General features: G+C 42.4%; 1 protein-coding gene and 1 pseudogene across 4 annotated transcripts in view; both read right to left on the bottom strand.

Annotated features, from left to right (window-relative positions):
- PLCB4 (phospholipase C beta 4) overlaps nucleotides 1-12161 on the bottom strand; it is a 165850-nt gene that overhangs the window by 133744 nt on the left and 19945 nt on the right. The window lies entirely within an intron of this gene.
- LOC103261217 lies at nucleotides 1330-1762 on the bottom strand (annotated as a pseudogene).

The raw sequence follows: 12161 nt of genomic DNA, 5'->3' as shown, positions 1-12161 counted from the left end.
ACCTCAGCCTCCCAAAGGCGCGGGATTACAGGCTGAGCCACCGAGCCCGGCTCAGACATGATTTTTTAAAGAAATATCCAAGTTTGGTTGACTCCACAGATTTGGAACCCAGGGATACAGAGGGCTGACTCTGTTAGGAGAATCTTTAGGATGGAAACATTTCTTAGAGATGGTTTATTATCATACAGCTCCGGAAATAGCAATTAGACATACCTTATTTTACCGTACTTCACAGATATTGCATTTTTTTTAAAATAAGCGGAAGGTTTATAGTAAGCCTGTGTTAGGCAAATCTATTGTAGTGCCATTTTTACAACACCATGTGCACACTTTGTGTCTCTGTGTCAACATTCCTTAGCAATAAAGTTTTTTTTTTTTAATTAAGGTATATACCTTTTTTAGACATAATGCTATCGCACATTTGATAAACTCTTTTTTTTCATTTTTTTGAATATTTTATTGGAATCATTTTGATTAAACCATATATACTTACATAAAATATAACAAGTTCTCTGTACTTGAATAATAAACTCTTAATGTAGTGTAAACATAATTGTATATACACTGGGAAACCAGAAAAAACTGTGTGACTCACTCTATTGTGATATTTGCTTAATTGTGGTAGTCTGACATTGAACTTGCAATATCTTTGAGGTATGCCTGGACTTCATACTGAAAATATTTCATGGGGCAAGCAAGGCCCGGTGGGTGGGGGTGGGGGGGGCGAGGTGTGCAGCCAGAGGAGACAAGGCCAAGTGCACTTCAGCCTGTGGCTTCACTCCATGAGTCAACCATCCTCCTTCAGGAAGTCACTCAGAAGTCACTGGGGAGGGTGGGGTGTACCCAGGAGCTAAACATGATTCCAGCATGGGCCACTCCGAAGCCCTGAGACAGCAGGGTCCAAAGGGGAAATACAGTCCCGCAACAGGTGTTTGGAAGAGGAGTCATATTCCCAAGATGAGAAGGCCTCGCTGGAGGGAGAATCAGGTATAGTTACAAAGTCAGCTGAATATGGTAACTTCCTTCAGACTCACGCGAGGGAGAGGACTCTGAAGACTGCCACCAAAGCCTACAGCAGACAGGCCTTGGCTTCTCACCAGTATGCTGGTCAGAGGGCTGTCATCAGTGCACACAGGCAAAAAAAACACGGCTTCTTCACCACTAACTTCTGGCCCAAGACACACATAGCAGTAGCCTCTCCAGCTTAAGGTAATACACGGACAATGTGGATCCTTCTCACAGGGACCCGCTGGCTTTCTCCCAACTCCCCAGTCACAGTTAAGAGTCACAAGATCATCTAAAAGAAACCCTGCTTCCCAGAGGAGTGGCCTAGTCCTCATACTGAATCTTGGACCGCAGCTCCTTGGTGATGTAGTTGGTCAGCATCGCCAGCAGCTGCTGCTGCAGGGCCTCACTGTCCATGACCAATGCAGTCAGCTGCATGGCATCCGTCCACTCCAGGTTTCTGATGATGACAGTGGCTTCGTTAAAGAACTTCTGCTGCTCAGCAGGGGGCAGCTCCATTATGATCTGAGGAACTGGCTTAAACTGCCCACTTGTCATCCAGGCACCTAATAGACCCCATGGCAGTTCCCCCAACAGCTAGTCCTGGAGGGTCGCCCATAAAGTCACCAACAAAAGCCATGGCCTCTGTGACCAGGGTGTCCCTCCCAGAGTGCTTGACAGCTGCTTTCATTTTCCCCTTCTCGGAAATGGAACACAGCAGCTTCATAATGTCTTCTACCACGATGGGCATCTTGGCAGGCCTGGCTTGCGGCACGCCTCTGAAGCCACAGTTGGCTCTACAAGGGGGCACAGGCGGCCGCGTACCTTCCAGACCTGCTTGCCTGGCGGAGGGTCTGTTTTTATTTTAGAATCAGGTGGTGTAAGTGCATATTTGTTACATGGACACATGAGTGGAGCTAGAGAACATGATTCTAAGTGAACTAACTCAGAATCAGAAAACCAAACACTGCCTGTTCTCATTTATATGTGGGAACTAAATGGTCACCAAGACGGAAATAATAGACACCTGAGGACACCAGTAAGGGAGAAGGCAGGGAGGGAGAAGTGAGAGTTCAGAAATTACATTTGGGTACAATGTTCACTACCTGGAGAATGGGCCACCTGAGGCTAATGCAGTTTTAAAGAGAGGATAAAAAAGGTTACAGGAGAGAAAGTTCTTCAAAGCCACAGTTGATAGTAACAAATCTGGGATGCAAACCAGTTTTTCTGATTCCACAGCCCTTGCCTGTCATACCCTGCCCACCTTGACCAAGCAGGGTGCCCTCTGCCTATCACTGAACTTGAACCCTGCCTAGGTAGACTCCATTTTTGGGGACACAAGGGGCTCACCCTCCTTGCTTCCTGGTTTGATAAGAACTGAAAGGAAATGAAAAAAATCCTGTAAAGTTTGGAGAGAAACCAGAGAAAGTGTGAGTTAGGAAGAGGCCTCAGGGGATCTTATCCAATTTAAATCACATTTTTTTAAAAAAATCACATTTTAAACTACTACCACACACAAAAAAAAGACCTGATAAACCAAGAAGGATTCTGGGTAACTTTCAGACTGGGAAAGTAGGTAGAGTCTGGTTTAGAATCAACCAGGTGGTCATGCTTTCTATCAGATGCTGGAGGCTCAGAGCCCAAGAGATGCCTCACGGTCTGTTTATTTCCACTCGTTACTCCAGAGGAATCCTTTAAGCTTTGTATGTAACAGATCCTTTTTGATTCTGCACAAATTCTTCCTCTCTCAGATAGAATCACATTTTTATTTTCAGATGATTTACAGACTGCCATAATAGATGGGCATGGGTTCGTGTTAAGTTGTTTTTACCCTCATGAGCATGGTCTCCCTTGGAAGGATCCAGAATGCTCATCCCATTTGATAATCTGCTTTTTGCTTTACAGAACCCATGAGATGATGGACACTGGGCTTTTTAGCTCGCATTACACACGAGGAGCTGGAGGGCACTGGTGTGGCTGCTCCATCATTGTTACATAACTGGTACTACCTTGTGAAGAAATCTGTCAGACAGTGTAAGAGCACTGGCAGCATTGGCACTCCTTGGCCTTTGATTCTCTGGACAGTTGTTCCTACTGGGTTAAGTTGTTTAAATTCAATATAGACCTTTCCCCCGGCCTCCAGCAACTGACGCTCAACCAGAACCCAACAGGGAGATACAGTTCCAGTCTCCTAATGAGCAACCCAAAGGGTCTGGGTACTATTACTAGGCAATATACACAGTGCTTACTTAGTGCCAGACAATGCTCTAAGCCAGAGATATCCAACCTTTTGGCTTCCCTGAGCTGCATGGAGTAACCTTTTGGTTTCCCTAGGCTACACCAAGTAAAGACGAATTATCTTGGCCACACATATAATATAATATATAGTTAGTGTATATACATGATAAGATTTCTTTTATTTTTTATATTATTTTATTATCAAGTTTAGAAAAATGAGAACAATATAAAACTCATGGGAAACTTGATCTTGTTTTTATAAAACTAATCTATCACTGTCTGGTTGGATGGAAGTGGTCGCAGTTCTCAGTGAGTCCTCAAGGTGCTCATCAGAAATGTTTGTTCAAATTTTGCTCTTCATGTGCTTTATCACTGAAAAGAGTTGCTCGCAGATGTATATGCTGCCAAAAAGCGATGTCATGAGTAAGGCATAACTGTGATCTTCAAAAATGGAACTACATATGGGGTCACAAAGAAAGTAAACACTAAAGACACATGATGTTAAAAGATTTTGTGGGGCCACATTACTAGCTGTCCTGGGCCACATGTGGCCTGAGGGCTGTGGGTTGGACATGCTTGCTCTAAACACTATCTAACGTCACCTTGTTGAAACATTAGTTAACTGGGGCTCTTTTGTGTTTCAATTTATTACTCTCCCAATATTCCTATGAGGGAAGTACTATTATTATTATTATTCCCATTTTATAGATGAAGACATTGAGTCATGGAGATGAAGTGTCTTGCCAATACCATACACCTGTGTTGAGTCTGATGGGTGACAGTGACATTATAGAGAGTGGGACCAGGTGACTGCCCAACCATCATGTCTGATGGAGAATCTACTCTCCTTATCTCTCAATGCCAGTCATTATCATGAAGGGTCAGAAGGACTTTGAAATATTTTAGTTCTAATTACTGCACTTCGTGAGGATACCTTTGTGAATCCCACCAACTGTACAACTAAAAACCGCGCAACTGAAAAGTTCTGTATTTATTACAGACTTTTTATGGAGACGTCTTTTTTATCACCTCCTGCATTTTGCAGACTTTTTTTTTTTTCTCGCATTCCAGCACCAGGGAAAATCTGCCCCTCCTGATCTGTTGCTCTCCATATAATCGAATGGCCACTGTGAATCCTGTGAGCACGTCTCCTTCTCACATTGCTTCAGCTACCAAAACAGCAGAAGCAAATCTGCAACTCACTTCTTTCAACTTTACAGGACACTTGTGCTGCCCATAGAGTTGCTGCTGGCTATGTTTTCCCCTAATTTGATGCACTTTCCCACGTTTACTTTTTTCCCTGAAACTTAAATCCCTATTCTATTATTTTATCTGGTGGTTCATATTTCTGCATTACAACATTTGTGGAAGGTATCAGAAACACATAAGCAAAAAATCCATTTCATGAGCACCAGAAATGATTGAGCTTTTCACATGGATTTTAGGGTCAGATGGACATGACCCAAATGTAGTTAGATGCTCATTTCTTCATCCCTAAAAACAGAGACAACAACATCAACTATAATACCTACCTCACAGGCTACCTCTGGGCATTCGGAATACTTGATACATAATCTGAACTAAAGAAATTATTATTATTAATATAATAACACAGTAATGGTAATTATTACTAATATGGTTTTAAAATTTGATTTAAAAGATGTGAAGTACAAGTCAGAGGATTAGGTATATAAGTGGCCTACGTACAGTTGAAGTTTAGGTCAATTATTATTAATATTGTTAATGCTGAGTAGTATTATTCACCAAAGAAACAAATGAGGTAAATACCATTATCTCTATCTCACAGATGAGAAACTGATCCTACCTGGGAAACTGATCCCAAGAGGACCCAGGTAACATATAATGGGGGCAGAAGTATACCATACTTTGATAGCAGATCTACTTTCATTAAGTGGATCTTTACAAAGAACAGTGGTCTTAATGTGTGCTTATTTCCATTGAGCTAGAATACAAGTCAAAGCACAAGGGAAACCCACAGTGTATAAATTATTGTTGACTTAGACTTGCTGAAATTTTGGTTTCTGTATAGGGAGGTCAGCTTGTGTTTGTTCGTCCTCTACCTTGACCGTCTCGTTCTGCCCAAGCCAGCCTCGGCTGACACCCAGGCCTGCCAGCTGCTGCCACAGACAAGCCAGCACAACACAGTTTTTGTTTTGTTCCCTTTTCATGGGCATGTTGGGGTGTCGTGAGCAGAAGAGGTAACTCCTTGGTGGGAAGCCCCTGATCTGTGCGTCCTGACATGACAGATCACACTCTCAACTCTCTTGGGTAGAGAGAGGGCAATCAAGTGAGCTATTCAGCAACTTCTAAAGGTGATAGACTGGTATTGCATAGTCTACATTACATTTGAAATCCCATAGAAACAGAAATGAAAATGTCTTGCCCTCAATAATCAACCACGAGCATTTAAAGTGCTCATTTCAGCAATGACTATGAGATACAGAGGACACTTAATCTGGTGTCAAGTAGAAAGATTTAATCTACTTCTTTCATTTAATTCTTCCCTCAGAAATGAAGAGCATCATCAATTTCTAAGTGACCTGGCTTGGAAGAGTTGATGAAGGCTATTGAAAAGCAATAAGAGAGAGGCACACCACCTTTCCTGATTTTTCATATTTTAAAAAAGAAACAGAAACTGGGCCTGATGGTGCTTTCCTAGGTGATATGATCTGAATGTCTGTGCCCTCCACCAAAATTTATATGCTGAAATTCGGTGAATGGGATTAGTATCCTTATAAAAAAAGGCCAGAAGGCCGGGCATGGTGGCTCACGCCTATAATCCCAGCACTTTGAGAGGTCGAGGTGAGAGGATTGCCTGTGCTCATGGGTTCAAGACCAGCCTGGCAACTTGATGAGACCTCCTCAATAAATCAAAAAATTAGCTGGGAGTGGTGACATGTGCCTGTAGTTCCAGCTACTTGCAAAGCTGAGGTGGAAGGATCACCTGAGCCCAGCAGGTTGAGGCTGCAGTGGCCATGAGTATGCCACTGCACTCCAGCTTGGGTGACAGAGTAAGAGACTCCAACTCAAAAAATTAAAAAGAAAAAATAGTAATTAAAAGGCCAGAGAGATGGCTGCCTCTTTCACCGTGTGAGGACATGGTAAGAAGGTGCCATGTATGAAACAGAAAGTGAGCCCTCACCAGACACTAAATCTGCCAGCACCTTGATCGTGGGTTTTCCAGTCTTGAGAACTGTGAATTTTAATTTGCTATATATAGCTACCTTGTATATGGTATGTTGTTATAGCAGCCCAAATGGACTTAGATACAAGGTCTCAGAAATGTCTTTGATTCTGTGATAATTTAGTCAGCTTAGCTATGATTGAATCTGGAGGAGAAATGAGGTACTTGAATTTACCTCCTGAGAAAGGCCATACTGTTTCTAACTGTTGAATCAGTAGCTAGGAATCCCCACTTTCTCTTTCACTTCGAGACATGGATGTTAGATCTTTGGGACTTAATTTGTAAGAAAGGCCAGTTTGAGATGCCAGACTGTGTCTGTCTCTTTTTGTCCTTCTCCTTTTCTGAAACATCTTTGATGTAGATGTTGTAAGGTCAAATCTGGATGCTCAGATTCTGAGAGGGTTCTCCTGCTGGAGCATGACACTAGGACAGCCTCCCTAACTCTCACGAGAATACACTGGAAAAGATTATTCCTAAAATAGTAAACTATCTCTCAGCTTGCAGAAGGAAGAAGAAAGTCAGCAAAGTATGTCTTGAAGATGAGTGGGTGGTCACTCAAAGTAAACTTCTTGGGTAGGAAAACTGTCACATTACTCAAAATGGTTGCCTTAGCAACTAAAACAAGGCAAAATTAAAGAGGACCAGCCTACTCAGAGATCTGGAGGCAAAGAAATAGAATTTGTAATCAATATTTACAACAAATATTGTAAACACATAATTGACATCCCTCACAAAAATAATTCTGAGAACAACAGGAGATGTGGAAACATGGTCGCAAGCTGATAGATTCTTCTCTTTAGTAAGACATTTCTAATTAAAACAATTAGCTCTACAATAATAAATTATACAGAGTAAGTGATTAAAAATACAGTGATATTGAAGATATATCTGAAAAGGAAAGTCTATGAAATAACTTTTGTGGGGGAGGGGTTCAGGGTCTCACTCTGTCAAGCAGGCTGGAGTACAGTACCACGATCATGCCTCGACCTCCTGGGCTCAGGAAATCCTCCTGCCTCAGCCTCCCAAGTAGCTAGGACTACAGACATCCACCACCATACCTGGCTAGTTTCTTAAAGTTATGATTTGTAGAGACAGTGTCTCACTATGTTACCCAGGCTGGTCTCAAACTCCTGAGTTCAAGCAATCCTCCTGCCTCAGCATCCGAAAGTGCTGGGATGATAGGGCCACCATGCCCAGCCTTGAAAGAACATGTTAAACTATCACTATATAGAGACAATGCTAAGTGGAGACAATGCTGAACAGTCATTGAAAGGAAAGGAATCTCAAATGACTTTCATGGATCTTCCCTTTGAATATGTGCATTTTCTGTTAAAGTAATACAGCTTTTGAAAATACTTTTCTGCACCATAGCTACATGACATATCACCCCAGTGCCATTTTGTCTTCTGAAATAGCTTATATTTAGGCCTTGAAGATACACACTCCCCACTGGCTCTTAGGGTCAATGCTGGCACTTACGTTTTACTCTATCTAAAAGCAGCACAGCAATGACAGAAACATTACACAAGGACCACCACTACCACCTAGAGAATTCTGTAATGAATGAGAAGTTGGCCACAGGACATGGTAGCAGAGTACCAAAGGCTTAGCCTGGTACATCTTACCAGGTGAAAGGGCTGCTGTTGCATCAGTTAGCCATCTAGAAACAGACACCAAGATAGAATTGGAAGTGTGAGAGGTGAGGGCAGAGGCCTGTGAGAGAGAAAAGGGAGGAGGGGGTAGGAACATAAGAACAGCAGGAGAAACTGTAGATCTTGCTGTAGGTCTACCTATGACAGGAGAGGAGGGAGGAGGAGGGAGTGTGGAGAAAGCAACTTAGATGCAGTCAGTTTGAAGAGTATCTCTGCCAGTTGGACAAGGAGCCTCAGAGCACAGAACGTCCACCAGAAGAGCTTCATTTGGGGGCAGAAAAGACCCTGCTGTGGCTGTAGTGTCTCTGCCATGTTCAGTTCAGCCCTGGCTTGAATGCTGCAGGGTGTGGAACAGTCTGCAGCTGAGCTGTCTACTGACCACTTTCCTGGGGGCAGGTTACTCTTAGAGAGAATTAAGCGAGCACTTCCATGGCTGCCATAAATAGTGTCTCTGGCTAGCCCTTTCTCCACATTACAAAACAGAATTTTTAGTTACAGTTCCTTGGGACTCTTACAATTCCTTAAAAATCAGGACCCATTTAAATGACAATGACTGTTGGTCTCAGATATGTCACTAAGGAATTGCTGGATCACAGCAGGCACTTATGAAATATTTGCTGAGTGATGAGTGAATTCCCTGCTGTGAATGTAGCAGTAAATAATAAAGTCTCTGCTGTCAGGGCTTCTATTCTAGGGAAATTTTGGCAATGAACAAAAAACAAACAAGGATCAGGGAGTGTTAAATGTAAAGATAAAACAGATACAGAAGGGTGAGAGCCCTGTGTGTGTAGATGAGTAAGATGATTACGAAGGATGTGATTCTTAAGCAGAACATGAAGGAAGACGTGAATGAACCATAAGCACTGATGAAAAATTGGGGAGAACAGTCTAGAGAGTGTTCAGCAAGGGCAAAGGCACTGAGGTCAGAGTGTGCCTGGAATGTTCAGGGAACATTGATGGAACAGTGAAGTGGTGGATCATGTAGAACAGAGGTTCCCAACATTTTTGGCATCAGGAACTGAATTCATGGAAGACAATTTCCATGGATGGAGGGGTAGAGTGGGAGAGACGGCATTAGAGTCTCATAAGGAGCGTGCAACCTAGATCCCTTTTATGTGCAGTTCCCAATAGGGTTCGTGTTCCTATGAAAATCTAATGCCACAGCTGATCTGACAGCAGACAGAGCTTGGCCCACCCACATCTCACTTCCTGCTGTGCAGTCAGGTTCCTAACAGGCCGTGGACCCATACCAGTCCATGGCCCAGGGGTTGGGGACTCCTGGTGTAGATTTACAGGACACAGAAAAAACTTTAGACATTATTTGAAATGAAGTAGATCATTGAAAGTTTAAACCAGAAGAGGGGCATACTCTTACTTACATTCTAAAAAGGTCCATTTTACTTATTTTTCATAATGGTGATGCAAGGTGGAAATCATCACTCCTGTTTTTCAAATGAGGAAGCAGCAGCTTAGTGCTTGGTGGGTGTGATTGACACACGGTCCTATCTTGAGCAGTAAAGCCAAAATTGAACTTATTTCTGTTTAATTCCAAATTCATGCCTTTAACCAACTATGTGTACTTCAAGATTTTGGAAAGAGTTCCCTGGCAAAGATTTTACCCTAAATACCACTTAGTATAAAAACTCTTTCTTTATTTGCAAACAGTATCTTGGCACTTTGGCTTTGGTGAGCATTCAAAGACTAGACTCCTTTTTGCATCTTGCCAAAGTTAAGAGGATCACCTGCCCTTTCTGTACTTGGAAGAAGAAAGTCCACAGCAGAGGAGCCGTGGAGATGCCAACAAACAGTCCTCAGAGTAACTCTACAGTAGGAAGTGTATGTTGGCCAGATATCTGGGAAGCTACACTGGTTCTGCTGTCTGCATCAATACATGCTTTTTAACAAAGCACCATTTCAGAGCAATTGCTTACTATTTATGGCTTTAAGAGAAAGTAGTTTTAAAACCATATACTTATTAATTTATCAAAATCAATATTAAATGTTAAAAAGATAGGCTTTCCTGCTGAGAATATTTATATCTATTTCCATCAGCTGAAAGAAAGAATTGTATTATTTTTTTATAGTACATTTTACTTAGTTCCTTCCCACACACACAAAAAAATTAGAGACGGTAAAAGCCCTGGTTTATATTTTTTATATCCTTACAACCTGATTTTTACTGATCATAAAATAGAGGCGTTAGTGCTTTTAGGGGCATCAGTGGCAATTATATTAAAAATATATTCTTTTCATTCTCATTTCCCTAAGACAATTAGATTAAAAATTCCTGGACCTAGTTGCATAACAATTATGGTCTAGACTAAATAAAGTAAAAGATGAATAAAAGAATTAAAGAAATCTGTGATTCTAGTTTCCATCAGTAAACTTTAGAAAGATTGTTTTTAAATTTATATTTTTTACACCATGCATATCTTGAAAACAATGTTTCTCTGCTGACAGCCATCCTGAGTCATACAGTATGTAGCTGTTTCTTGTGTGAGATCTCATTATCAAGACACTAGTTCTGGAGACTGGCTCCATTACTTACTGCCCGTTGGTTAGTGGGCAATTCCTTAAGTGACCTAAGCTTCTATTTCCTCATCTGCATACTGTGGAAAATAATCTCATTAAGTCCTCATAATCACTTGAGGGTTTAAAGAGATGACTGAGATCTTGGAGCTCCGCGGCCATGCTGGTCTGAGGCCTGGGGACCTTTGGTCACACGCAGGGCCGGATATTGCAGCCCCTTGCTGCTGCTGTTCCATCATGTGCGTGGGAGTCTCAGGTCTCAGCTAGCTCCCTAGCTACATCGTCTCTCGCCTGGCACCCAGCACCAAGCCGCTGGTCACTCAGGGAGGCTCTGGGTGCCCGCTCCTCGAAGACACTAGTCCCATTCCTGGCTGAAGTACCCTGTGAGGGGCCCAGGGCCACTCTCACTGCTCACCGCCTGCCCTTTGGAGCTTTGGAGCTCTGGAGCTCTGGGCCCACCCTGGCTGAGGCACTCAGCCCGTGACCCCAAGCTTGGGGACCCAGACAAGCAGAGAGAAAGGGATCTACGAAAGAGAATCTGCCTCTGTCTTTCTCCAGGCAGAGATTTCCATTGCTCTGCCCACCTATCAACAAACTCCACCTTGGTTCCTAAGGTAAGATTGCTAAACAGGAGACAAAGCCCCACCCCTAAGCTGAATCAGATAAAAGCAACTCCCAGGCAGCCAAACCCAAGCTATGAGTAAACCTAGCTGCCTGCAATGACAAACAAAGGGGAGAGGCCGGAGATCAGAGCTGAAGTGATTTTAGTCTGAACTCTTATTATGACTTATGATTTTATCATTTTGATTGTTTATTTTGATCATGTTCGTTGTTTGCCTTCTGACTTACACTGTTTCATGATTATATTGCTCTGTCTCTGTGTAGCTATCAGTATTCTTTAGAGAATCTTTCTTACGTGTCTTTTTTCATTTCTTTCCGGCCTTGTGTCTTTTTCTCACCTGATAGTTGGTATGTATGTCTGTTTTCCCTCTCGATTTTCTCTCTCTCTAACTTCCTATTGACCCCCCCTTCCTCCGTTATTTTCCTCTTTGTACCCCCATTTTAATCTAGGAACCAAGACTACATACTGCTGAATGGACAGATTGTAAGGCATAGGGAAATAGGTTCTAGTGTGCTCATACACTTGTTTGTGGATGCTAGAATCAGCATATACATTCTGAACCACAGCTTCCCTCTCAATTAAACATCAAAACTGCAAAAAGTACAGATTGCAGCCTACACTCCAACCTCAAAAGTGAACAAAGCCAGAAGACCCTCATAAGGAAGAACAGGATATTGCAGAAGAGAAATAAAAGCAACCCCACCTTCCCTCAAAAACATAATTAAAGAAGGGGAGGGAAAGGGGGAGAGAGAGAGAAATCTACACAAATGAAGAAAAACAAAAAGAAGAGTATGGGTCTCTCCCAGACCCCTGGGAGGGCAGACAGTGAGAAGACTCACTTCGGAATGCAAACAATGAAGAGCCCACAGAATGAAGGGTCTCAAACTACATGCGTTAATATCAAGACAGA

This window comes from Carlito syrichta, unplaced genomic scaffold, assembly GCF_000164805.1.
Source record: "Carlito syrichta isolate Samal-C Ts95f unplaced genomic scaffold, Tarsius_syrichta-2.0.1 Scaffold303642, whole genome shotgun sequence".
In the NCBI taxonomy this organism is placed as follows: domain Eukaryota; kingdom Metazoa; phylum Chordata; class Mammalia; order Primates; family Tarsiidae; genus Carlito; species Carlito syrichta.
This window is presented reverse-complemented; position numbering and strand designations above follow the sequence as displayed.